Source organism: Pan troglodytes, chromosome 22, assembly GCF_028858775.2.
Source record: "Pan troglodytes isolate AG18354 chromosome 22, NHGRI_mPanTro3-v2.0_pri, whole genome shotgun sequence".
NCBI classification, from domain to species: Eukaryota; Metazoa; Chordata; class Mammalia; order Primates; family Hominidae; genus Pan; species Pan troglodytes.
Genome location: NC_072420.2, coordinates 27906791 through 27934373, shown reverse-complemented (window position 1 = coordinate 27934373; position 27583 = coordinate 27906791). Strand labels below are relative to the sequence as shown.

The 27583-nt window shown below is 37.2% G+C and overlaps 1 pseudogene; it reads left to right on the top strand.

Annotated features, from left to right (window-relative positions):
- Positions 1-282: 282 nt before the first annotated feature.
- LOC100609012 (glutathione peroxidase 1-like) lies at positions 283-14891 on the top strand (annotated as a pseudogene).
- The last annotated feature ends 12692 nt before the right edge of the window (positions 14892-27583 follow it).

The following is a 27583-nucleotide window of genomic DNA, read 5'->3' as shown; positions in this document are numbered from 1 at the left end:
ACCCAGTCTCTTGTACTCTGTTGTAGCAGCCCAAACATGCTAAGGTATTAGGTTGGTGCAAACATAATTGTGGTTTTTGTATTCTTGAAATTTGCCATTTGATATTGGAATACATTCTTAAATAAATGTGGTTATGTTATATATCATTTTAATGTGCATTTCTGGCTTTAGTTTTTGTTTTGCGAATGACTTATTTCTTGCTGTTTATTTTATATTAATTAAACTATGGAAATGATGTCAGACAAAAAGCAAATTCAAGCGATTTTCCTATTTGAGTTCAAAATGGGTCTTAAAGCAGTAGAGACAACTTGCAACATTAACGCATTTGGCCCAGGAACTGCTAATGAATATACAATGCAGTGGTGGTTCAAGAAGTTTTGCATAGGAGAGGAGAGCCTTGAAGATAAGGAGCATGGTGGCCGGCCATCGGAAGTTGACAGTAACCAGTTGAGAGTTGCCAAAGAACTCATAGTGAACCATTCCATAGTCATTCGGCATTTGAAGCACATTGGAAAGGAGAAAAAGCTCGATAAGTGGGTCCCTCATGAGCTGAGCAAAAATAAAAAATAAAAAAAGTTATTTTGAAGCACCCTCTTCTCTTACTCTACTCAACAACAATGAACCATTTCTCAATCAGATTGTGACATGCCATGAAAAGTAGATTTTATATGACAATTAGCTACACCAGCTCAGTGGTTAAACTGCGAAAAAGCTCCAAAGCACTTCCCAAAGCCAAACTTATACCAAACAAAGGTCATGGTCCCTGTTTGTTGATCTGCTGCCAGTCTGATCCTCTACAGCTTTCTGAATCGTAGTGAAACCATAACATCTGAGAAGTATACTCAGCAAATCAACGGGATGCACCACAAACTACAGCTCCTGCAGCCAGCATTGGTCAAAAGAAAGGGCCCAATTCTCCACAACAATGCCTGACTACACGTTGCACAACCAACCCTTCAAAAGTTGAACAAATTGGGCTACGAAGTTTTGCCTCTTCTGCCATATTCACCTGACTTCTCGCCGACTGACTGACACTTTTTCAAGCATCTTGACAACTTTTTGCAGGGAAAACATTTCCACAATGAACAGGATGCAGAAAATGCTTTCCAAGACTTCAAATCCTGAAGCACTGATTTTTATGTTATGGGAATAAACAGACTTATTTCTTGGCAAAAACGTGCTGATCATAATGGTTCCTATTTTGATTTATAAAGATGTGTTTGAGTCTAGTTATAATAATTTGAAATTCACAGTCCAAAACCGCAATTATTTTTGCACCAACCTGATAGTACCTATATGAATATAGTCACTCTTCTCCAGGCTCATATTCTGTTCTCCATAGTTAAGACCCTTAAGATCCACTCCCAGGCAGGTTTTCCTGGTTATAATCAGTACATATTAGTCAGGCCTATCACTCTATGTTGAACAGTCCCTTTCTTCTCCTAGTAGGAACATTATTTTCCTGATTAAGTCATGCAGAGATTTGTCCTACGTAATTGGTTCAGTGGCAATTAGGGGAAGTAGGGGTAGAAAGTAAGAAAGACAAGCATCATCTTGGAAGTCATCGATCTTGGGTGAATCCTTTGCACAGTTTCAAGCAATGGGAAGATGCTCTTTTCATCATGATGGAGGGAGGGTGTTTATTGCTGCTGGCTCATAGGGATTGAAATTCTTAGTTCATCCTCCCGAATGTCTCCATCCAGGCTTAATATTCCACTCCTCCCCAATAGGGCCCTGAACTCAGTATAGAAGAATTTGACAGAAATATGAATTTAGTCTCCTTTTGGCTCTACCTCTCTTCCTTTAAAATCTTGAACCTGATTTTCAACACATTTTTCTCTTCAACACATTTTGCACATGAAAGAAATGTGAGTCTCTTGAAATGCTGCAAAGAATGGCTTTTGGCTTTTACTCTGCAACCTTATTTAATAGTGTCTATTTTCTTCCTTCAGAGCGTATGTGGCTACCAACAACTGCTAATTAATTTTACAATCTTTATTAATGTAATTTAGCCCATATAATTCATGTAAAGAACTATTACAAAATGAATGCATTACCTCTTCATTTGTACTTCAATCCATCATAGGTGGTGAGAAGCAGGGTGCTGATAATCTCAGTTGGTCTCTTTGGATTTTGGAAACAATGCATATTACACTGGGAATATTGCTTTTGTTCCATGTAATGAGTGACTTAGAAGGCTGACAGTTTTCAGTGTGCCCATAGCAAGATAGATTCTACAGCAGTTTTAGTTATGGTAAAAGTAGCTCTGCCACTTTGTACAAATGACTTGCAGATCACATAGTACAGGAGGTCGGAGGTGTTTTTGGTAGATAAAACATTATGTCTAGTCTCTGGAGAACCATAGCAAAAAAAACCACAGCACAGAACTAGGAATTGAAACAAAGTCATACCATCTTTGGCAAAGAACTAGTCACATTTTGAAAGAAGCTCCTTATGCTGTTGGGTCCTGCTAGAGATGGTGCACCAGAACATGGACTACCAGGTGACAATGTAATGAAATGTCCACCCAGAGCTGGATCTTTTCTTTTCCATCAGATCACTTAGAAAAGTCCAATCTCCAAGCCCCTTTCCAGCTCCACAATGGATAAAAATCTTAGCAAAGGGAGAGAAGTCAGTGCATCTGAGGTAGGTGTGGTATGGGTGTCAGGTCCTCTGTTCCTATTTATTTGTATTTGGATTTCCTTTTTAATCCTTTGTCAAGAAGATTAGACAAACGAGATGTCTGTCCAAAGATAAAGAAATCTAGAATGGATGACAGGAAGAGGAAAATTAAGATGTTGGGATCAACTGCGGTGGTAGAGACTACAGACTGTTTGATCAGAGCATCCTAGGGCCAGGTTTCTTGTTTTGTTCTTTCTTGTTTGTTTTGGTTTGGTTTTTAAGAAATTGTGACTGGCCACTAGTACATGTTGTTTGCATTAGTTTACTATCACTACATAACACATTATTACTACTCACCTAGAGGCTTTTTAAAAAAATCTCACATTTCTATAATTCAGAAGACCAGCAAGTGCCAAAATTAAGGTATCAGCCAACTTGGACATTTATCCGGAGGCTATGAGAAAGAGCCTCCTCGGAGATTATTCAGCTTGTTGGGATAGAGTCCAGTTCCTTGCAGTTGTAGAATTGACAGCCCCGTTATCTTGCCTGCTGTTGGCTAGGAACTTCTCTCAGAAGCTAGAAATTTGTTATGACCTGAGCTGTGTTCCACCACAATTTGTATGTTGAAATTCTAACTCAGAGTATCTCAGAATATGACTGTATTTAGAGATAGAATCTTCAAAAAGGGAAATAAGGTAAAATGAGGTCGTATGAAAGGACCTGATCCAATATAATTGGTATCTTTAAAAGAAGAGGAAACGTAGACACAGGCATGTACATAGGAAAGATCATGTAAAGATACAGGGAGAAGATGACCTATAAGCCAAGGAGAGAGATCTTGGAAGAAACTACCTCTGCTGACATCATGATCTCAGACTTCTGGCCTTCAGAACTGTGAGAAAATAAACTTCTGTTGTTTGAGCTACTCAGTCAGTCTCTTTTTTTTTTTTTTTTTTTTTTTTTTTAGTTGGAGTTTCACTCTTGTTACCCAGGCTGAAGTACAATGGCATAATCTTGGCTCACTGCAAACTCTGACTCTTGGGTTCAAGTGATTCTCCTGCCTTAGCCTCCTGAGTAGCTGGGATTACAGGCACTCACCACCTTGCTTGGCTAACTTTTGTATTTTTAGTAGAGACAGGGTTTCATCATCTTGGCCAGGTTGGTCTCGAACTCCTGACCTGAAGTGATCCACCTGCTTTGGCCTCCCAAAGTGCTGGGATTACAGGCGCGAGCCACCACACCTGGCCAGTCTGTCATTTTTTGTGGCAGCCCTAGAAAACTAATGCAAAGCTACTCTCTGGTTCTTGTGTATGGGCCTCTCCATCTTTGAATCAGCAATAGTGCATCAAATCTTTCCAGTACCTTGAATCGCTTCTGCTACCAGCCAGAGGAAATTCTATTTTCCACTATTCTCACAGGAGACAATTCCACTACATTTTCTGCCATTACCTAACAAGCATCTCCATTCTTCCTGTTTCCAATAACATGCCCCTCACTTCATTCTGAGCCCTTACCAGAAAGGCTCATAAAGTTCATATTTTGACTCAATCGGTTGAAGACAATTTAGGCATTCTCTATCATCAGATCTTTCAAAATTTTTCTCAGACTACTTCCAGCCTCCATCCACTTGGTTTCAAAGCCAACTCCATATTTGTGTGTGTTTGTTATGGCAGCACCTACTTCCAAACACCAAAATTATCTACACCAGTCAGAGTTCAACCGGAGGTGCGGAACATTTAAGATTGTACAGGTATTAAAATTATATCTCTCTTGATAGATGGATGGATGGATAGATAGATGATAGATGATAGCTAGATAGATAGATAGATAGATAATAGATAGATAGATAGATAGATAGATGGCATGGTTGTGGGGACTGGAATAAAGTCCTAAATCCATAGAGCAGACATTCAGGAAGGCACAGTCTTGAACCTGTGGCTATGGCTGAAGCTATCATCCACAAGAAAGCAAGATCACAGACAGGATGGAACTCCCTGAGAACAGGTTGAAATTGTCCTCGAGAAATTTCTTCTTTTTCTTTCTCTTTCAATTTCTCTCTCTCTCTCTCTCTCTCTCTCTCTCTCTCTCTCTCTCTTAGAAACATCAACCCTGCTTTTAAGGCTTTGCAACTCATTCACTTAGGCCCACTCACATTATCCAGAATAATCCCTCTTGCTTAAAGACAATGCATTAGGATCTTTATTACAACTACAGAATTCCTTCACAGCAACACCTCTATTTGTGTTTGGTTGTATAAAAAGGCAAGTTGAAACATCACAATAGCCACCACAGTGTTAGTGCTCTCTCTACAAGCCTTTATTACTCACTCTTACCTCATGGGCAGAAAGTGTCCTACTGCAAGCATTTGTGGCTCTCAGGCCAAGAGTCTTGCCTCAATCTGTGCACTAAACGGAATGGAAACACTGGGGAACTAACATCTCCAAGAAGTATTCTCAGCCCATGAAAAATGGATCTTTGAGGATAAATACATCAGCTTCTGTACCCATCAGGTGCTCTTCTCCAACAGAATTATGTTACCCTCACCTGCAGACTGTTCATGACATCCTTTCCTTCTGCCTCACCTGCCCACTTCCCTATCAATGATTACTGAAGTCACCTTACAAGTAAACCACTGCTACTCATATTCTTGCCTTGAAGTTTGCTTCTGAGGTAACTTTTCCTAAGACACCTCTCTCCTCAGTATTCTTTTCTCACCAACTCCTAACCAAATTAGTCAGTGTTCTTCACTGCAAATGACACAAGTCAATTCTAGTAAATTAATCGGTAGAGGCTGTTTGCAAGAAGGCAATCCGATGGCTCCAGAAATGAATGAAAGTCTGTAGCACTAGGTTCAGAATATGACAGAAATGAAGAGAGATGAGTGTTTGGGAACATAGCCATGATTTTCCCTTAAAAACTATCTATCTGCTTAGAAAATCCCAATCACTGGAAACTCTCTCTAGCACTTTGGGCTCTTGGCTGCCCCTTTCTCAAGCGATTTGTCTGTCTTTGTATTTTTGTGCCACTTTCTCAAGTCCTGAGTGGGGTATCTGATTGGCAGACACAGGGACACACGGCCACATCTTGGCAGCCCTGGGTAAAGGATGGTGCATACTTATCTTCCCAAGATAGAAAGTTGATCTACTGGGTAGCTAAGGGAATACAAATGTGCACTGTTTTCACAGTAGCCATCTGCAGTAAAGAACTTTCCATAGGATAGATCTTATTTTAGTGCATGCAGTGATATTAGTGCAAATACTGAATTTTAGGAAAGGCATTCCAATGTCTTTTTTGTCTTCAGAACATTCTCATGTGTGTTCTGGGTATAAACAAATATACACACAGCAAGACTGTACCCACACATACACATACACATATATATACAAAGAGCAGGAACTGCTTGAGATAAAAATTATTTCATACGATTTCAGTCAGTGACTAATCTTTTCTTCTTTACTCTCTATGTTAAGCAGCCTTGAACAAAACTAAATTTCAGGGATAATTGCTTCAGAACTTGTGTGGGTTCTCTACCAAAATGCAACCAGTGAAAGTTAGTAGGACATTTCAGACTTCTCAAAATGAACTAGTTGTGTTTAAATCTCATATGCCAAATTAACACCTCAAAAAGAAAAAAAAAAGCAGCATATGTGATGGATGGAAGCAGAGCTGCCATTGAAAACTGTTTAGGTTGTGGTTAGGTTAAATCCAGGGTGAGGCAGAAGAAAGGGTGAAAAAGAGTGTAAAAGGATCTTTTAAAAACAGTCCTATCCTTGAAACCACCCCGAAACAAGCCATTGATGGGAAGAGTGACTTATGATGTCTGTCAAGCATAGTGTTTTGTGTGTGTGTGTGTGTGTGTTTTTAAGAGAGAAAGAGAGTCAGAGACAGAGAAACCAACATGACCTACATTTCATGCGCATGGAAATTGTAGATAAGCATATTTTATTTAATGTATGTTTACATATTTCTTTTGCCAAAAGCTCACATGCTTTTTACAGGTGGCCAGTATAAATTCTTGCTTTATTATAAAATTCTATACTTCCCTTCAACTTTCCTGCATCTCCCAAACAGCAACTTTCCTACATCCCCTAAACAGAATGCATGAAACCAAAAGTCTCACAAATTATTAAACCTCCAAGAATATTTAAATTAATCCACCTTTATAATTTAAAAGGGTTAAATGCCTTCTGCTCATGAATTTACAAAACCCAAAGAACAGCATTTATTACTACAAATATACATTGTGCTAAGGACATGGCCAAATGATGGGGATGTAAAACCAAATAAGAAATGTCTTCTAAAAGCTTACAGTTTAGAAAAACACATACACAGATAATTACAACACAGTGCAAAGATATTATTACCAAGGCATGGCCAGTTTTACAATGGGAGAAACACAGATCAAGGAACATAGTGAGCGCAAGTGCAAAGTGAATCACAAGCAGGAAAATGAGTCCTGCAATGTGGAAGTCCTGCAAGGCCTAAAACATAAGGTTGAAAAATAATAGAGACAAGATCAGGGAGGGCCTCGTGTACGATGGAAAGTAATGTGTATGATATAGTCAGTGAAGAGACATTAAAAGACTTGACACTAGGAAAATATCATCAAATTTGCATTTTAGATCAAACTGTAGAGAATACAAATTTTTAAGGGAGCAGGTTTGGAGACAGAGAGCACAGGCTATTGTAGCAGTTCAAATGAGAATAAACAATACCTAAACCAGGAAAAAGGTATTCATAGTAGAAATAAAGTAGAGAATATACAGTTTAAAGTTTTTAAGAGGTACATTAAAGAAAGGTTTTAGCTTTAGTGCAAGTGGGGATGAAAATGCCCTGTTTAGGACAATCCTTCTCTAGCTTGATAACTCTTTACTTAGGTGGTGTATCCGTGACATAGCAACGGAATCAAAGCAATCAGTTTTGTGGGAGGAGAAGCATTCGTCTTTGAGCCTGTTGTGTTTGATGTGCGTGTGCACACAAAGGCAGTTGGGAAATTAAAGGGGACTAGAGATAGAGGCTGAGAGTCAACACTGATAGGAAGAATAATTTCCTCCTTCCCAAAGATTTCCACAACCTGTGAATATACTACTGTACATGAAAAAAAGGAAATTTGCAGGGGCGATTAATTTGTAGATCACAGCATGGGAAGATTATCTGATATTATCCAGGTAGAAAAATGTCCTTGCAAGGGTCTTTACAGGGAAAGACAGGAGCCAGTGAGAGGAGCTATGAAAAGAGAAGCAGATGTGATAGAGAGATTGAAAGATGCTGTACCCCTGGCCTTGAAGATACAAGACGTGGCCACAAGCAGTTGGGCTCCAAAAGGTGGAAGAGGCAAGGGAAAGAAATCTCTGGTAGAGCATCCAGCAGAAACACAGCCCTTGGAGACTACTTGGTTTTAGGACATCTGACCTCCAGACCAGCAAGATAACAAATTAGTGTTTTTTTAAAAAACACTCTGTTTGTGGTGATTTTGTACAGAAGCAAAAGGAAACAAACTCCATATAAGAGTTGGCCACACCTGTTAGGTGTGGTTTGAGAGAAACAGAGGATAAATGCTAAGAGAGAAATCGTTGTAAAAATGGAGTGTTGAAGAAACTCACTTTAAGAATAAAAATAGAAGAAGAAAAGTAAATGTGTACTTAGCTTCACAAATTTACACATATATAAAATATATATTGTATATAGTACACACTTGCATTGCAAATATGAAAAGAAGAGCTTAAAACAAGATAAGCAAAGGAAACGTAATTATTTTTCACGTGACATTCTCTCAAATTCATTTGATGGGAAAAATTATGGTTTTTTTTTTTAACAAAAAAGTAGGAAAAGTTACTTGGTCTTATACCTCTTTTCTATTTGAAAAATTAAAAGAAAACAAAACCAAACTAAATACTTACAAAACAAACTTAGCAATATTCCTGGGTGCAAGTTGCTGGGCAAAATTTCTAGGGATCATAGACTATTGCTATGTACTTCTTCAATTGGATAAGTATACAAAGGGTAGGTATTCCACAGAAAAATGAATGATTTCTCTCTGGGGCATTCTGTCCCTTCCCAGTAGTCTATATTTAAGTAAATACTGTCTGTTAAGCAATTAGGAGTTGCTTGTCCTAACGTTTGTGTGAAAGAATGTCATGTAAAAGAAACTAAAGGCATCCAATATTCTCAACAGTTTTTCTTCCATTCCTCCAAATGAATCCAAATATTTTACCATCTTCTGCCAGCATGGAATTCAAGCATGTAGTATGGGCATCTGAAAAGCAAAATCTCAGGAGGCCAAGAAAAACATGAGCTAATCCTTTAGGTTTCCCAGTTATTTGCAAATTTGCCTTTCAAAGTAAGAAACAGCTAGGAAGAAAAGAGACTGGGCTGATGGTTTCCGCAACAGCCTCAAAATGAAAACATATGGCATTTTTGCTTAAGATTGACATTTACTCAATGATTTTTTTTTTCCTGACACAAAGAAGGAATTTAATTAAACTTTTTTTTTCCTAATAGGACCAGGTTGTTGAGATTTAGTGCCATAGGTCTGTTACAGGGCTGAGAAATTATTGGACAGTGGCTATATAGGTGCAGAGTAGTATATGAAGTTCTCTCAACTCTGTTTCCTGCTGGTCTCCCCCTCTTCTCCTGTTCCTTCGCTCTAGGCATATTGTATGTATTAATCCATTTTCATACTGCTGTGAAGAAATACCTGAGACTGTGTAATTTATAAAGAAAAAGAGGTTTAATGGACTCACAGTTCCACATGGCTGGGGAGGCCTCAGAATCACGATGGAAGGCAAAGGAGGAGCAAAGTCATGTCTTACGTGGCAGCAAGCAAGACAGCATGTGCAGGGGAACTTCCCTTGATAAAACCATCAGATCTCATAAGACTTACTCACTATCACAAGAACAGCATGGGAAAACCCACCCCCATGATTCAATTACCTCTCACTTTGTCCTTCCCACAACACTTGGGGATTACGGGAGCTACAATTCAAGATGAGATTTGGGTAGGGACATAGCCGAACCATATCACTGTATGACTTGAGGCTCCGCACACTACACTTCTCAAAGCTTTGCACATTCCCTGTCTTGGTTCAGGAGTCCCAGCCTCAGAGAGGCTTCTTTGATTTTTTTCAAGTGCTAGTAATCAGCCCTTTTGTTGATCTAGACCTCATTGTCCAATACAGTAGCTACTAGCCACATGTGGTCATGGAGCACTTGAACTGTGGGTGGCCCAAATTGAGACTATGCTATAAGTGAAAAATGTATGCTGAATTTCAAAGACTCAATAGAGAAACAGAATGTAAAACATCTCTGTATTAGTTTGTTTTCATGCTGCTGATAAAGACATACCTGAGACTGGACAATTTACAAAAGAAAGAGGTTTGATGGACTTACAGTTCCACATGGGCGGGGAAGCCTCACAGTCATGGCAGAAGGCAAGGGAGGAGCAAGTCATATCCTACATGGATGGCAGCAGGCAAAGAGAGAGAGAGAGAGAGAGAGAGAGAGAGAGAGAGAGAGAGAGAGAGCTTATGCAGGGGAACTCCTCTTTTCAAAACCATCAGATCTCATGAGACATATTCACCATCATGAGAATAGCACAAGAAAGACCCGCCCCCATGATTCAATTACCTCCTACTGGTTCCCCCCATGACACATGGGAATTGTGGGAGTTACAATTCAAATTGGGATTTGGGTGGGGACACAGCTAAACCATATCAATCTCATTGATCATTTTTATATTAGTTACATATAGCAATGAAAATATTTTTTATCTATTCCTTAAATGAAATATATCACTAAAGTCAATTTCCTCTGTTAATTCTTATCTGTTTAATGTGACTAGTAGAAAATTTTAAATTACATATGTGGCTCATATTTGTGGCTCTCCTGGCATTGGTATCCTATCTTATAGTGCTATTCTAGAACTTGTTCACCCCAATCATGAACTTAACAAATTCTATGGTACAGATGATAGTGATTTAACTGTCTCCTCTAATAGTCTTTTTAATGGAAAAGGGCATGTCTTACTTATCTCTTGTCTTTGCTACCTATTACAACATCTAGAACTTACTAGACACCCAGTAAAAAGTCTGCAAAATAAATTGAAATTAAAGCATAAGAAAAATATTTTCAAACAATTATATAGTTCAAGTTATATTGTTACCTGTTTACATATTATTAAAAAATATTAGTAATGAGTAAAATCGTTTAGAATTACATTTCCTCATTTTTCTTCTCAGTTCTTGGTAGGTATTTGTTAATCTATGATTCAAAAGTTATAGAAAGAAATTCTACCACTAAAATTATGTTCCAAATACTTTAACTCTAAAAAACTGATGAAATGCTTAAGCCACCAAGAAGTATAGGATTTTTATTGGCAACATAGTGAAAAGTTAGTTAACCGTTCCTACTTCATCAGAAAACATTGTATGTTTTCTAATTATTTTTAACTTCACTTTGGGAGGCTGAGGCAGGCGGATCACAAGGTCAGGAGATCGAGACCATCCTGGCTAACACAGTGAAGCCCCGTCTCCATTACAAATACAAAAAAAAAATAGGCGGGCATGGTGGCGGGCGCCTGTAGTCCCAACTACTCTGGAGGCTGAGGCAAGAGAATGGTGTGAACCCAGGAGGAAGCGGTTACAGTGAGCCGAGATTATGCCACTGCGCTCCAGCCTTGGCGACAGAGCGAGACTCTGTCTCAAAAATAAAAAAATAAAAAAAAATTAATAAAACAACCTTACTCTTGGCATATATAAATACAGATTATATATAAGATGTTTCAGAGAATGTGTCTTTCAGAATACAACACGGAATTGAAAATTATGTACCAAAATTATCAATCAAAAATCAGTTCCATTGCCAATAGTATGAAATGGACGCATCACACTCTCCAGCCCAATAGATAGCATCTCTCCAACTGTGATACTTGAAAGTATTATAGAAAAGAAAAAATAAAAATAAGCTTAGACCAATGAAGTCCTCTGATCTTAAAAGAAAACTTAAATTGTGTTTTTTATCTTGGATACATGTACTAAGATAGAAAAACTAAAATATTTTATTAAGGTAAGTCACTACAAAAAATGCTTAGTTGACAAAAATTATTTAGTTTTTGGAATACCTGGTTTGACCCGGATTTTATTATTTCTTTGTGCCTTATCTGAGTCACATTATAGAATATGTAAAGGAAAAGGTCAAGCAAAAGCCAATGGAGGCCCTGCAGACTTCAGCTGGCCATGCCAGGGGTCTGCCTTTTAAATATTACCACATATTGGTAAACATGGTATTTGTTGAAAAACAAAATTATTCCATAAAATCCAGTTGTGAATCATAATCTCTTTTTTATAAAGTTCTTGATAAAATATGCAGTTATTTTATGATAATACTACTCCCTTTCAGGCATCAAAACAAACTCATGGTAGAGCCACTCATTAACCGCTTGACCTTGAGAAAACTAGTGGATTTGTAGGACTCTCAGATTTGTCTATGAATTCGAGACTTTCATCCTGGGGCCTGCCTGTTTCACAAGTTGTTATGTGCCTGCAAGGGTGGTGAAGTTGGATGCAGAAAATCCGAGTGCACTTGTGAATTTAAGGGAGTTTTTACTTCAAGAGGCTTCAGTTTCTCATTCAAAAGTGAGAATTTTTTATTTGATAACTTCAAAATCAATTTCATTTTACAAATGGTTTATAAAGAAAATGCTGTTTAAGTAATCATATTGCTCATGTTATATTCTTTAATATTGCTAAAATATGTTGCCATATACAAAGTAATGCATAAAATGGTATTTAATACAGTTTCAGGTACTATAGAATATAAATATTTGTTTTTATTAGAAGACGGTTGGGTACTTTATTATATCTCTTTTACCTTGAAGGTGATTAAGACTACACTCTCTAAAGTGAGAGTGTTTGCAGAGACCCAGAGCACTTTCCTATCTCAGGTACAGATTTATTTTTAGAGTTTCCTCTGTGTGCCAGTTTCAGATCTATGTTTAGTTACTGCTGTGTAATGCACCATGGTAAAATTTAAAAAAATAAAAAGCAGTTTTCAAATGTCTTGAAAAGCAAATCACCACTGGAACCTCACATGCTTGTATTTACGATTGTATAGCTACTAGAATTTGCAAAAAGAGCTGGGTTCAATTTTAATGAGTGTGATAAATACCAGGATAAATGAGTAACTACAAAAAATTCCTGAACGCGTATACTCAGTTCTGTCGCACTGACTGATATATTCAAGGCTATGATACAGATTAGAATACTTTTCAACTTTCAGAGTAGGAGAGAACACCTCCCCCACAAAAAACTCTCACAAAATAATATTTTAAAGAGACGTAGACTTCATTTTATGAATTCTCATATAAAATTTTGTAATTTTTGATAACACTGTCAGAGCTATCTTGCTAAGTCCACAGATACTGGGATAATCCCTCTGCTTTCAAGCATTCAGAGATGATCCTGTTATTAATAGGACAAGTCCAAATTCCGGATCATAGCCTCACAGTCAGACTGTCTTTTGACCTTTATCTACTTGTACCCTTCTGTCACCTCAAAGTCACCTTATGCCCCAACCACACTATTTTTATTACACTTTATTTTCTTTCATGCAACTACATCTCTGTTTCCCCCGCCTTTTTTTTTTTTTTTTTTGAATTAAATATACTCCTAGCAGACTGTCCCCTCTGTGCTGGAATTAAATTCACCTGTTAAACTCACATCAGGTTCATTGTTAAGTACTCTCAGATCTGCAGACTCAGTAATATCTCTTTCTATTCTACCATAATACTGTGTAGTAGCACAGGGTGATTATAATTGTGCCTTGAAAACAAAATGTGATCAATTAATATTAGCTGAATGTTGAATGAAATCAAATGTATTAACTGACATATGATAGAGCAACTCTGAAATTTTGAGCAAGGCGCTTCATATAGCCGAGTATTGCTCTTTTCACTGTAAGTGAAGATAATTGTATCTATTACCTTGTAAGTTTGCTGGTAAGGATTAAACGAGATATCTAGTACTTAGAACAGTGACCGCTCTTCTAAATAGCCACTGTAAATGTAAAGCGTAATCTCCAAGAAGGTAAGATAATTCTGTTTAACCCATCACTGAATCACGAGTACCACGAATTATGTTTGTCATTAGTAGATGATGAATAAATATGGATGGATGATGATTAAATGAATGCTGGAATGTGTTAGACTATGAAGAGAGCATCCAGTAAATGTTTAAGCAATCTAGTGGCACCTTTCTCTCTCTGGATATTGTGGAAACACCAAAGAAAATTACTTAATGGTAAAGAGTACACCCTGTAAAGTGGGTTGCCTCAAATGGTATCTCAGAATGGCCACCTACTAGTCGTTTGCCTAATTCATTTGAGTTAATTAACCATGAGAAAGTTTCTCATCTCTCTGTGATTAGTTCACTCCTAAAATGAAAATACTTTGTGATGATTAACGGAGTTAAACATAAAGCACTTAGGATAATTCTAGGATACAAGAAGATTTTAATAAATGCTATTACTATTATTTTTGTTATTCAAAGTATTTTTTTGACAGTGTTTGTTCGGGGCGCTCCCCTAGCTTCTCGGACAGTTGCGCCCTGTGTGCTGCTGGGCTAGCGGCGGCGGCTGCCCAGTCGGTGTAAGCCTTTTCCGCGTGCCCGCTGGCCAGCGGGGAGCCTGTGCCCTGGGCTCCCTGCGGGGCAAGGGACTACTTATCGAGAATGTGGCGTCCCTCTGAGGCACCACGGTCCGGGACTACACCCAGATGAACGAGCTGCAGCGGCGCCTCGGCCCCGGGGCCTGGTGGTGCTTGGCTTCCCGTGCAACCAGTTTGGGCATCAGGAGAACGCCAAGAACGAGGAGATTCTGAAATCCCTCAAGTACGTCCAACCTGGTGGTGGGTTCGAGCCCAGCTTCATGCTCTTGGAGAAGTGCGAGGTGAACAGTGCGGGGGCGCACCCTCTCTCCGCCTTTCTGCGGGAGGCCGGCCAGCCCCCAGCGACGACGCCACTGAGCTCATGACCGACCCCAAGCTCATCACCTGGTCTCCGGTGTGTCGCAACGATGTGGCCTGGAACTTTGAGAAGTTCCTGGTGGGCCCTGACGGTGTGCCTGTATGCAGGTATAGCCGCCGCTTCCAGACCATTGACATCGAGCCTGACATCGAAGCCCTGCTGTCTCAAGGGCCCAGATGTGCCTGGGGCGCCCCTCCTACCCCGACTGCTTGGCAGTTGCAGCGCTGCTCTCTGGGGGGTTTTCAGCTATGAGGGTGTTTCCTCTAAACCTGCAAGGAGGAACACCTGATCTTCCAGAAAATACCCCCTCGAGATGGGCGCTGGTCCTGTCCATCCCAGTCTCTGCCAGACCAAGGCGAGTTTCCCCACTAATAAAGCGCCGGGTGTCAGCAGAAAAAAAAAAAAAAAAAGTATATTTTACTTTATTATTATTAAAAATAGAGAATTATCTGGTTAATGAAATGAAAAATGATATAAACCTTGAAAGGAGGAAACTATGCTCATAACAATAGCAAGAGAGATGAGCTTTGGGGCATGCTTTGTAGAATTAATGAATTTAGGAGCGATTCCACGGACTGATGAAGAGTAAATTTACCTAGAATATAAGGGGGCATCTCAGAAATGAATCTCCCCTTACATAATTACATATTGTCATAAAAAAGAAAATTAAGGGACAGTTTAAGGCCTTCAGGTACCTAAATAGTGTATATTGGATAAGCTGACCACTTAAGGCTAAAACAGGAATGATTTTAAAATCATAGCTAATAAAGCTGTTAAAAGTTTTATTTTAAATAGTGAAAGAAAATGCAGATAGAAGAATTGAATCTACATATTAGTTATTTTCTTGGGTAGTAACTAATATTATTTTGAGTGTTTTACAAAATTTGCCTAAGATAAAAAGCCGTATTCTAAAAGGAGAATCTCTTTTACTCTTATAAAATTAAAGCATTCGGAAAATATTAATAATTCTAAAAAGGAGAGTACGCATCTATTGTTCTTCCAAAAATACTTATCACTTTTTTGTATATTTGACTATAACTCACAAACTAGATAATACACAGAAGAGAGTGGTTAGAATAGTGTACAGGCTTAAATAGTACAGGCTAAAATCATATTACATCATACAGTGAAGGGTAATAAAATACTTTACCTGGAGGTTTTTGATTCTGAAAGAGATTAGCATTTGAATCATTCAATCCTTTAAGGACCCAAATAGAATGAAAAAGTGAAGAAAGGGCTAATTTTCTTTCTCTCTTTCTCTCTCACTCTCTGTCTTCCCCTCTGAGATGCTACATCCATCTTCTCCTGTCCTTGGACACCAGAGCCCCCGGATTTCACCCCTCCCTCCTTCTCAGATCTTTGAACTCAAAATACACCACCGGCTTCTTTGGTTCTACAGCTTCCACACAATTCATAGACTGTGGAACTTCTCAGCCTCCATAATAGCATGGGTAAATTCCCACAATTAGTGTTCTGTTATATATCTACATATATCTTATTGGTTCTGTTTCTCTGGAAAACCTTCACTAATACATCCTGTGACTTTCCTAAGGCCAGGGCTAGAACAAAAGGCTGGAAATTACAGGGAAACCAACATTTGGTAACCACTAGTAAAAGAAAGAATTTTCATACAGGTGGTCAACAAAGTCATGGACTGCTTGATAAAGAGGTGACCTCATTCCATTTCTGGTACCATAAAAAGAGAGGCCCAATAGACATTGATAGGAATGCCCAGATCAGGGTGAGGTTGAAGTTGCTTAGGAGCCAATAAGAACAGTTCTACTAATCAGAATGGACAAGAGCTAATCCGCTATAATAGATAGATTGTGCAGCTAGGCAGACATTTCCTGAATTAGAAGAGTGAATTGATGGGAAAACCACTTAGAATTTGCAATGTTTTAATTCTTGTTGGGTAGGCACGAGTGAAAGGAACATCCTACAAGACAATCACTTTTTGTGAATATTGGGGACACTACTACCGTGTCCTTAGTCTTCTTCAGTTTTCATGATGTACACTAGCTCCTTGGTGATTTTGTCTTCTCCCATGAGTTTAAATGCCATTTAGGCACGATAATTCTAAATTATGTATCTTTAAGCTTAAGTTCTCTACCTCAGTGGCTTCCTAATTCACTCAGAGTGAAAGTCAAAGTCCTTACTATGTCCTTGAGGGACTCATAATCGGTGCCTCGGGCTCCTTTCTCCATTACGTCTCTGACTTCACCCAGTACTTGTCGTTCAGGTCATTCCAGCCACTGTTGCTCCTTGTTCTATCTCTGACATGCTGGGCACATCCTCAGTTGAGGTCGTTAGCAAAGATTAGTCCTTCACCCTGAAATAATTTTCTTACTAATATTCTCACAGCTAAATCCATCATTACAATTAAGTCTTTACTCAAAGCTCACCTTTTCAATAAGTGCTATACTCAGCACTTTATTTAAAATTTTGTGTTCTAATATACATCTATGCATTTTTATTTTATTATTTTACTATTATTTTTCTCTCCCAAGTGTAACTATATTTTTCTGTTTCGTTCATTACTATACTTTTGATAGTTTTTTTTTTTTTTTTTTTTTTGAGACAGAGTCTTGCTCTGTTGCCCAGGCCACTGTGCCTGGCCCTTGATAGATTTTTTAAAAAAAATTATTGGTGGCCCATGCCTGTAAACCCAGCACTTTGAGAGGCCAAGGTGGGCAGATCACGAGGTCAGGAGATCGAGACCATCCTGGCTAACATGGTGAAACCCCGTCACTACTAAAAATACAAAAAATTAGCTGGGCGTGGTGGTGGGCGCCTGTAGTCCAAGCTACTCGGAAGGCTGAGGCAGGAGAACCGTGTGAACCCAGGAGGCAGAGCTTGCAGGGAGCTGAGATCACGCCACTGCACTCCAGTCTGGGTGACAGAGCGAGACTCGGTCTCAAAAAAAAAAAAAAATTATTGTTCAGCAAATATGTCCTGCTCCTTCCCCCGGGAAGAGTACACTTTACTGCTCCTCATATATTGGCTTGGGCTCTGAGACTTGTTCTGGTCAATGGAATGTGGGAAGAAATGACAGTGTGCCACTTTTAAACACAGGCTTTCCTCCATGAAAAGAGCATGTCCAAGGCAGTCTCTGTTTCTTGGGCCATGTTCTTAGGGTAATAAACAGGTACAGCAGATCTGAATTATACCCAGTGCCTGAATTGTACCCATCCAAACCCAACCTAACCCAGAGAAGCTCAGCAGAACTACAGACGGCTCACAGATCCATGACCAAGACATAAATGCTCTTCTAACTCACTTGGATTCAGGGTTGTGTATTATGTAAAACTCTTCCAGTAAGCAGTTGATTGATGTACATCCCAGGCTCTAGAATTGTGTTTGGAGATGATCAATAAATATTATTTTAATTGATTAACCAATTAGACGTGTCAAAGGATACAAAATTACAAGTAGATAGGAGGAATATGTTCTAACGAGCTGTACCACTGTAAGATGACTATGGTTAACATTAATTATAGTTTTAGATAGCTAGAAGGAAGATATTGAATATTCCCAACACAAAGAAATGATAAATGTTTTAGATGATGGATATACTAATTACCGTGATCTGATCACTATACATTATACATATCAAGACTTTACTATGTACTTCATAAATATGTAGTTATTGTATGTCAATTAAAAATAAATAAAAAGTTAGAAGTAAATGACTTTTAAATAATCTTTTTAGCCCTATTTTAACTGTTGGTGTCTGGTGCACAAATTATGCACTAGAATTAATTTAGTTCCTTATATAATTGTTTACCCTCTTTAAAGTCATGTAACAACTTTTTAGTAAATCATTATTTAGGATACTAAGCAGTATTTTAATAAACTAAGGACATGTGTTTTCTAGTAACTGTTCATTCAAATGATATCCACATAAAACAAATTGAGTTTTTTGCTGCTTTTAATTTTTTAATCACTAACATCAGGTTATTCAAACATCAAGTCTAGTTTTTAAGAAAATAAAGATGATGATGTCAGCAGTCCAGTCATTTCAATGATACTAACAACCAGGATAAATCTACTATTCAGTAGTTAAATCTGGTTTATTACAATTTGGTTATGATGTGACTTCACTTTCAGTAACTTGCACATTGGAGAAATTTAGTTTAAAGGAAATGATAAAATTTTGGAGGATGCCATTTCCATGTTTTGGTAATGAACCAGATTGTCATATACAACCATATCAAGTGTAATCACTTCAAAGATTTTGGAATTGCTCCTTTCTGTTTTGCTTTCCATTCTGTTTCTCCTTTTTGTTTTACTTTTCTTCTTTACTCTTGTTGTTTTTCTCTTTGCTACTTGTTCCTTTTCAAAGTTCTTGTTAACACTTATTAAGGAGTGTGGTTCAAAGCTCCAAAGCAAACAAGCAGCAGGAGAACGGGATGAAAGAACTGGAGTTTAATTTTCCTGCCAGGTTTCAAATGGAACTCAACAGTATCTGGGGTACCAGCCAGGTTTTGTAGAAGCTGCTACAAGGCTGCCACCCTTTTAGTCTACATACAATTATAACTGGGAATTGAAGAATTGTCCAAACATCGGAAAGCCAAATTTTCTTAGAATTTAGTTTCCACAGCATCAAAAATATGTTTGTATTCTCCACAAAGATCACTCAGCTCTCTCTACTCTGAGTATTTTGCCTGTGTCCAAAAGTTAAATACCCTCACACCATGGTACGGGAACATACTCGGTTCTCAACATTTGTAAAAGCTATAATATAAAAGTCCTTATCAGAGGAATTGACATTTCTAGATGGTATTAAATTCACAAGGAAAAGACGTGTTCAATATTTCATTTGATCTTGATAATTTCACTACAAACATTGAATTTTTAATCTCTCCTTCATGAGGATGAGACCTTAATTCCTTTACAATGTCCATTGCTTAGCATAAGAAGTAGGCTTATTATTATACATATGTCAGAGAGATATATATATAGAAAAGTAATTCCTTTATTCAACTAATACTTATTGAGCTCATGCTATATACTAGGGCTCATTTTAGGTGTTAGGGATATCCAATGAATAAAACAGGAAATAATTCTGGCCTTCAAAACATATATATATATATATGTTTTTCAGTACTTAATAACATATAATATATTATACATTATATTTGTATATATTTTATATATATAAGGGATAAGAAACAATAAATGCAATAAATAAATATAATGTATAATATGTTAGATAGTATTAAGTACTGAAAAAAATAAAGCAGAGAAGGGAAATTTAAAGTCTGTAGATTGGGAAGAGGATTCACAATTTTAGGCAATATACTAGGGAAAAACTATAAGACACCATTAAAACAAAGACTTAAAGGAGTAAACATCTAAAAAATATTTTTCTGATTACAAAAGGAATACATATTCACAGAAGGCAAAAAAAGCATTTCAGAAAATCTCAGAATATTGAAACAACTATTTGTAATTTCATCATTCATAGTTAATTCTTATTAAAAACTTGATTTAGATTCATCTCAGTCTTTGGCTATAGGTGGTTTTAACGTGTGTGTGTATGAGAGATAGAGGTAGAGAGAGGATATACAGGTTATTCAGAGAATTGGGACAATACTCAATTTCAACACTGTTAACCCAATTCTTATGCAAATAGTTTTAGAAAGCAATCTTTAAAGCTTTTTCTATTTTGTTAAAATGATACCATGAGGAATATAATTGTACATAAGTTCTCGCATATACCTTGGTAATTATTTTTGTGGATACAACTATTCAAACTATTGAAGCATAATTCACTACTGAAAGTACAACAATAATAATAACATACTATAAAAAGTATAATTGAATATGGAATATTTGTTCACTGATGATTTAGTAGACAACCTCCCATCTAAATCATACTTTGATCCAGATTATTTATTGTTATCATGTTTTTAAAGAAGTTTTTCTTGTCTTCTTTTTATATTTTTTCCTTGATCACATTTTTTTAATTTCAAAAGTAACATCCCAAGTGTAAGGTCTTGCCATGAACCCATCATTAGCTGAAGGCAAATTTAAGGCACTTGGCTATCCCATTTAGGCCTGAGGTTGCAATTTTTAAAATTTTTGCAATCAGACCTTGGTGATGACCTTGAGCAGTAGGATATAAATAACTCCCACATGCTTAGTGTTCCAATAATGGAACACTAGGTATAAATGGGTTAACCCATTTATATTTTCATGATCACGAACACTCTTTTCATGATCTAAAACCTAAAAACACAATGTTATTAAATTATTGGATAGTCTAACCTACCAGACAGTTTAATCTTGCATATTAGAAGGATGCTACTATAAATGTATTCTTCCTCATGTAGTGATGTGTGCTATTTATTTTAACTTATTAATATTATGAAGTTTTATTTAGACATTTTCAGTGTTAGCAGTATTTAAGTTTATTTAAATTTAATTTAGCAGCTAGCACATACCACTACTGAAGAAAAAGCAATCATTCTCATTTTCCTAAAAGACTATAAAGTTGGAAATTATAATCCTCTATTTCTCCAATTTCTAACCTGTAATTTTCATGGCAAATACATTTTAATGAACTCAGTGCTACTCAAATATTCTTCCTGATTTTATGTTGCAAGTTTACATCATCTAAGTGAGCTGTGAGATACGAAAATAGGCAAAAAAGAAGATAGCAGAAAAGCCCTAATGTTTTGGAAGGTGAGGAGGAAGAGGAGAAAACCCCCAGAAGTATGCTTATTTTTAAAAATGTGTTTATAAACCTATAGTTTTACTGAAATACACAGTTGATGCCCAATTGCAGATCCCTTTCATTTTGCAGAATAATTTATTAACTGCTAATTTCTTTAGATTTCACTTCGAAAAACTATAAATTTTTAGAATTCTTCCTCTGCTTGCTGAAATCTCTTGTCAGCACCAATTACAAAGATCCAGTTATTTGTTTGTATATTTAAACTCTCTGGATTTGACTTAGCTGCATTTGATACAGCGATAATTTCTGTATTGTTATTTCTTTGTCTTCGTATAGTGACTGGAGATAGGAGAGCTTTTGGAGCAAGGACAGCTATGGCACTACTTAAAAATGGTCTGTTACACAGACTGGTCTTCAGGCTCTTATTAGTTGGTGCTTGATGAGTACTTAAAATAACTTAAGGATAGAAAGAGTTCATTAGACAATAACAAATATAGAACATTATACCACAGCAGGACAAGCCTAATGTTGTGTAAAAAGAAAAAAAAAAAAAAAGCAACTAATACAAAACAGAAATCAGTCTCTGAATATCTCAGGAAACACCTAATTTTCAGTTTTGAAGCTGGAAACACTCTGTTTAGGGGCTAGATTTTTTATCTGTTTATCTTTTTTTTTTTTTTGAGACGGAGTGAGTCTTGCTCTGTCGCCCAGGCTGGAGTGCAGTGGCACGATCTTGGCTCACTGCAAGCTCCGCTTCCCGGGTTCACACCATTCTCCTGCCTCAGCCTCCCGAGTAGCTGAGACTACAGGTGCCCGCCACCATGCCCAGCTAATTTTTTGTATTTTTAGTAAAGATGGGGTTTCACTGTGTTAGCCAGGATTGTCTTGATCTCCTGACCTCATGATCTGCCTGTCTCAGCCTCCTAAAGTGCTGGGATTACAAGCATGATCCACAGCACCCGGTCGTTTATCTTTATACCAGAGTGAAATATGCCACCGAAAAGTACACATAACTTATGTTTATAGCTCAATACATTTTTACAAACATCCATGTAACCAGTACCAGATCAAGAAATAGAACCTGCATCTTAGTTCAGGGCAGGCCTATTGCCTTTTATTCTAGTTACTGCCTTTCTCAGGTAATCACTATCCTAACTTCTAACATAGCTAGGTTTTCCTGTTTTACACAAATAAAATTAAATACTGCACACCCTTTTATGTCTGGAGTTTGTATTCAAATTATGTCTGTGAGATGCGTTTGCATTGTTGCTTAAAGTTGTAGATTATTCATTCTCTTGCTCATAATATTCCATTGTGTGAATAGACAACCATTTATTTGGCCACTTTACATTTCATGGTCATTTAAACAGTTTCTCACTTTGGGGCTATTACAAATAGCACTGCCATTAAGATTCTAGTGCCTGTCTTTTGGAAAACATGTGTTTCTAGAATTGTGGGTCATGGGGTATGCCTATGTCCAGCTTTAGTGTATACTTCCAAATAGTTTTCCAAAATAGTTGTATCTCTTTATATTATCACCAGCAGCATGTGAGACTTCTGCTTGTTTCACATACCTTCCAACATGGTATTAGCTGTTTTGCTTTTTGAATAATACTAGTTTTTCAACCACTATTTTTCATAGTTTTTTTTCTAAGCCCATAGTAATATTTCAATCACTATTTTTCATAACTATTCATAGCTTTAAGTACATTCGCTATTTTTAAAATCACATGTATTCTTGACTGATGGTTTAACATCATAAAGCGTGAGATTATTTTTTTCTTCTGATGTTTGGTTTTTCTGTATTTTTTGGTTTGCTTTACCGGTTGGTAAAACAGATACATATGGATTTTTTAATAGAAAAAAAGCATTAAAGAGAAAATATGCCCTTAAAACAAGCATTTTTTAAAAAAACCTTTTTAGGATTAGCAGTTTTTCTATTTATATCCAAGTCAGAAATAGCAGATGGAACTCTTTCTAATAACCTGATAATTTTTCCATATCCTACAGGCATTACTTTCTCTCTAAACTTGAATGATAACCACATGAAAAACAGCACCCAATTTCAGGCCCATTTCATTGGAATGCTGAAGCTGAGTCCATTGACATATATCAAGGACACATTTCTCAGGTCTTTCATGTAGATGATCTTATTTATTCCACCAAAAAAAAAAAAGCCAAACAAACTTGTGAGATATTACAAGTGGAGTTCAGAAAACTTGCGACTCCTTCAAAGTTACATAACCTATAAATGGCAAAGTTGGGTTCTGAAATGAGATCTGCTAATTCAACATTTTCCTACTTATTTTGCTGAAGAAATCTCTTTTCATAGAACACTTGCAAACATCTTGCGGGACCTGTTTCCTACAGACAACGGTTTGGAAAGCATTATTCTAATTCCAATTCCAATCAACTTCCCATTAAACCACAGATGTCCTCCTAAACAAGCTATGTGATTAAACTATATTTAAAACAGCATAGAAATTCAGGCTATCAAAATTAAATTAGTCTCAGCATTCCATTTTGTTACTTTAGGTGAAGGACAGAGTTAAAAGGATTACTTCAGAAATGTCCATATTTAAACATCCTTAGCTATTTTTATTCCAAACATATTAACTTTCATAATTTGATTCAGAAGGAACTAGTTCTTACATATCTAATTCATGAACACTTTAAAAAAAATTATCTCCTCAGTTACCTCTCTGTTCCCTTAACCACTAGGACCAGATGGTATGGCTGGCAGCCAAGACTAACATTCATCTTTACAAATGTACACAAGATGGGGAAGAGATGATAGTCAATACTGTAATCTTAGAATTGTAGTGTCAGAAAACAAGTTCATGAGGGAACACACAAGGACAACAAGAGCACAAAACCTAATTTATTTGCATACTTTTCCATGTAAATTAATGGAACCTGCCTGAGTTCAGGGCAGGCCTATTGCCTTAGGTACCTTCAGATTTTGGCACTTACTGTGAAACTCTACTTACGTAGAGTTGACTAAATGTAACGTAGTGTTTTAAGTGCTTTCCACTTTGTAATTTATTAATATATCCAGGCATTGAAGTAGGTTCTATTATTAACACTTTTTGACAAGTAAGGATATTAGGACCCAGAATACTAAGTAACTTGACCAACATTGCATGATTAGCAAACAGTAGAGTCTGATTTGAACAACAGCCATCTGAAGCTGGACTCTGCTCTCATCCATAGCCACCAAACTGCCTTCCAAGAGCTCCAGGAAATCATTCACACCTTTCTAGTTGTTAATCTCTCCCTTTTCAGAATTCAGATAGATGTTTCTTAAGCTCACTCTCTCTCTCTCTCTCTCTCTCCTGTTTTCTCTAGATCTCAAACTTTTTTTTTCTTTTTTGGAGCAGACTGACTAATTTCCTTTTATGTATTTAGCCTGAGCATTATCTCTCATTTAATATGTCATGAATGAATGGGAGAAGGAGTAGAACTAGAAAGCATGCCTTCATCATCCTCTCAATGCTTAAAAGGAATTTTCTCTTTGCATAGTGAGTTCAGAAGGACAATAAAGCTGACAAATGCAAATAAAAGGACCTATGCAAGCTTTTCCAATTTGTGTAAATATTTCATGTTACATGGACCAAAGCAACCATAATAAAACCAATTCGATTGATACATTTAGGCATTAGCCTTCTTTTAGTTGACTTAATTCTCTTTTTTTCTTGATGCCTTAGTACTTTTGAAGCCAGATTTGTCCTTCATAGCCTGAGGATTAATTTTTGCATTGGGAATACCATAACTAAATACTCAAGAATCTAGAAATAGAGGCAGAAAATCTTAAAATTATTGTATACAAGCCTGGATGTCAACATTTCAATGTTGTTTCTTTGTTCCATGAGGATTCCAGTATAGGAAGACCCTCAGTGATAGCCTTCCTTCCTGTGAACAGTGAGGTATATTCCACTCATCTTTTAAATCTAACCCATAGGCAACTATCTTGGTATTCTGCTCTGATTGAAGTATTTCCTTAGTCTGCTCAGCACTTTCCCAGTGGCCTTTCCCTAGGGGCTCATAACTTCAAGGCTATGACTCTCTAGAGCAACTGGTACTCAGTCCCCTTGTTTTCTATTTCTGTGAAGCATCTTATCAAATAGTTTAAGGAAGATATTTTCAGAGATATTAGCATGTCTCTAGTTCCCTGGAAATAAAGGACACTTTAAGTGTGGAGAAGAAAAGCTGCTCATCTTTATTTCAAGGTTATGTGCAGAGATGCAACTCACCGACATTCTGACAAAAGATATTCTGAAAATAAAAAATCAATCACCTTAAATGTGGCCAAGAAATTCCTGCTGTTTGGCTTTCACAGTAAGTGCCAAAATCTAAAGGGGCCTATGGCTTCAGTAGGAAAAAAGAAAGACACATGCATTTTATACGTGACTATGGATCCACTGTGTGCAGAATGTCAAGACTTGGGACAAATGCATTCAGTTATAAAAATGCATTCTTTTGTTTCTCTACACTACAGCCTTGGAGATAACAATGCTTTATTTTTGTTTGTTTTACATTTTGTTTTATTTTTTCCTTCTGAGCCAGTATTTACTGAGTGTTTTTACTGAGCTGGGCACTTCACCCAGATTTCTTACTTAATCCTCACAGCAGTGTTCTGAGACAATCATTCCCATCACCATCCTCATTACAGACAAGATAACAGATTTCAAAAGGTTAAATAACTTGTCCAAGGCCACACAATTAGTACTGATCCTGCTGAACTTCAGAGTCTATCAGCTTAGCACTATGTTATGCTGCTCTCAAGGCCCTACTTTGGGACTTAAAAATCATTCATTCTTTCTCTCCCCAGAAACTCCCTGGAAGCTCAAGGTGTTCTTCATCCCACTCCTGTCTACTCCTCACGGCCACTTCAGCCTTGTTGCTTCCAGGACCTCAGTGCTTACCACAGCTCCTGCTGCTACCACAGCAGCCGTTGCTGCCAGAGTGCCAAAGTAGAAGGAATGTTTTCCCTTGAGTGATTTCAGATCTATGCTTAAGGCTGCCCACATTCCCCACAGGTCCCTCCAAGTAAAATGGTTTCTTCAATTTCGCAATCACCATTCTCAAACATACACACAACATATGACCAGCTTCTCAGGACAAGTAATCATAATATTATTATTGAGTGCTTGCCATATGACATTATTTTGTTTCATGTTCCAAGCAACTCTGTAAGTTATTTTACATACTAGGAAAGAGCGGGCTGAGAAATGAGAGCAGAAATGGAATATGAGCTTATTTTGTACTCAACAAAAGCACCTTTCCATTGATTAAAGCCTGGTATTTCCTGTTGGGGATACATTTTCTGCTGACACCTCCCACAGGCCGAGTGCCTGTTCTCCCAGGCCGCTTGTCTTCCTCAGAAGTCAACATAAACATTGTTTTCTTCAAGGGTGTCATCTTAATTTTTCAGGAGCCGGCTCTCTGGACCTTCCTAAAAATTAAGCCTTTAAAGACCATCTCCTGGTAATACAGGGAGCTACGGAATATTGTAAAATGTATTTATATAGTATCTCCAACATCACAGAACTCGACTACATTGTTCTCAAGTGGATCCCAGATTTTTATATGACCTTGCTGATATAGTTATCAAAACTAGCCAGATGCCTTGCTGTTGAGTTTCTGCTTACTAATCAACTTTCTTGTGTTCAGTTTGATTTCCCAAATACCTTAACTATGAGGGAAGTAGCCTAATGGTGAATGGGAACACTTCAGTCCCTGAAAAGGTCTAGCCTTATTGGCATTCTATGTTGGGGTTTTGAAGATGTTAATTTTACATCACTTTCGTATATTTGACCAAATCTTTATATCACATTTTATTATATATTAATATTTCATTTTTAACTTACTCTCTTTTTTTTAACTTATATACATACAGCCAAGGGAAAAAAACAAACAAACTTTGGGCAACTACCTAACACATCATTTTTTGTGACAGTTATATTTTTAAAATACATATTTAATACTTAAATACTTTTTTTGAAATGTTTATTAATATACCGTCTGAAATCATTCTAGGAACCACCAGTTGGCTCTAAGTACATATGGCAAAACACAGTTAAAGCCTATAAATTAGAAATTTAATCCGTTACTTTATGAACTAGTATCAGGTAGCTATCAATAACTTAATGAATTCTAGATTTTTTGGCCAAATTTTGTTTATGCTTATGAAAAGTTTAGGTGTAGAGTCTTACTATAGTTAAGCCAAAAGTGAACCGTCATCCCTCCATGATATTTTCATCTC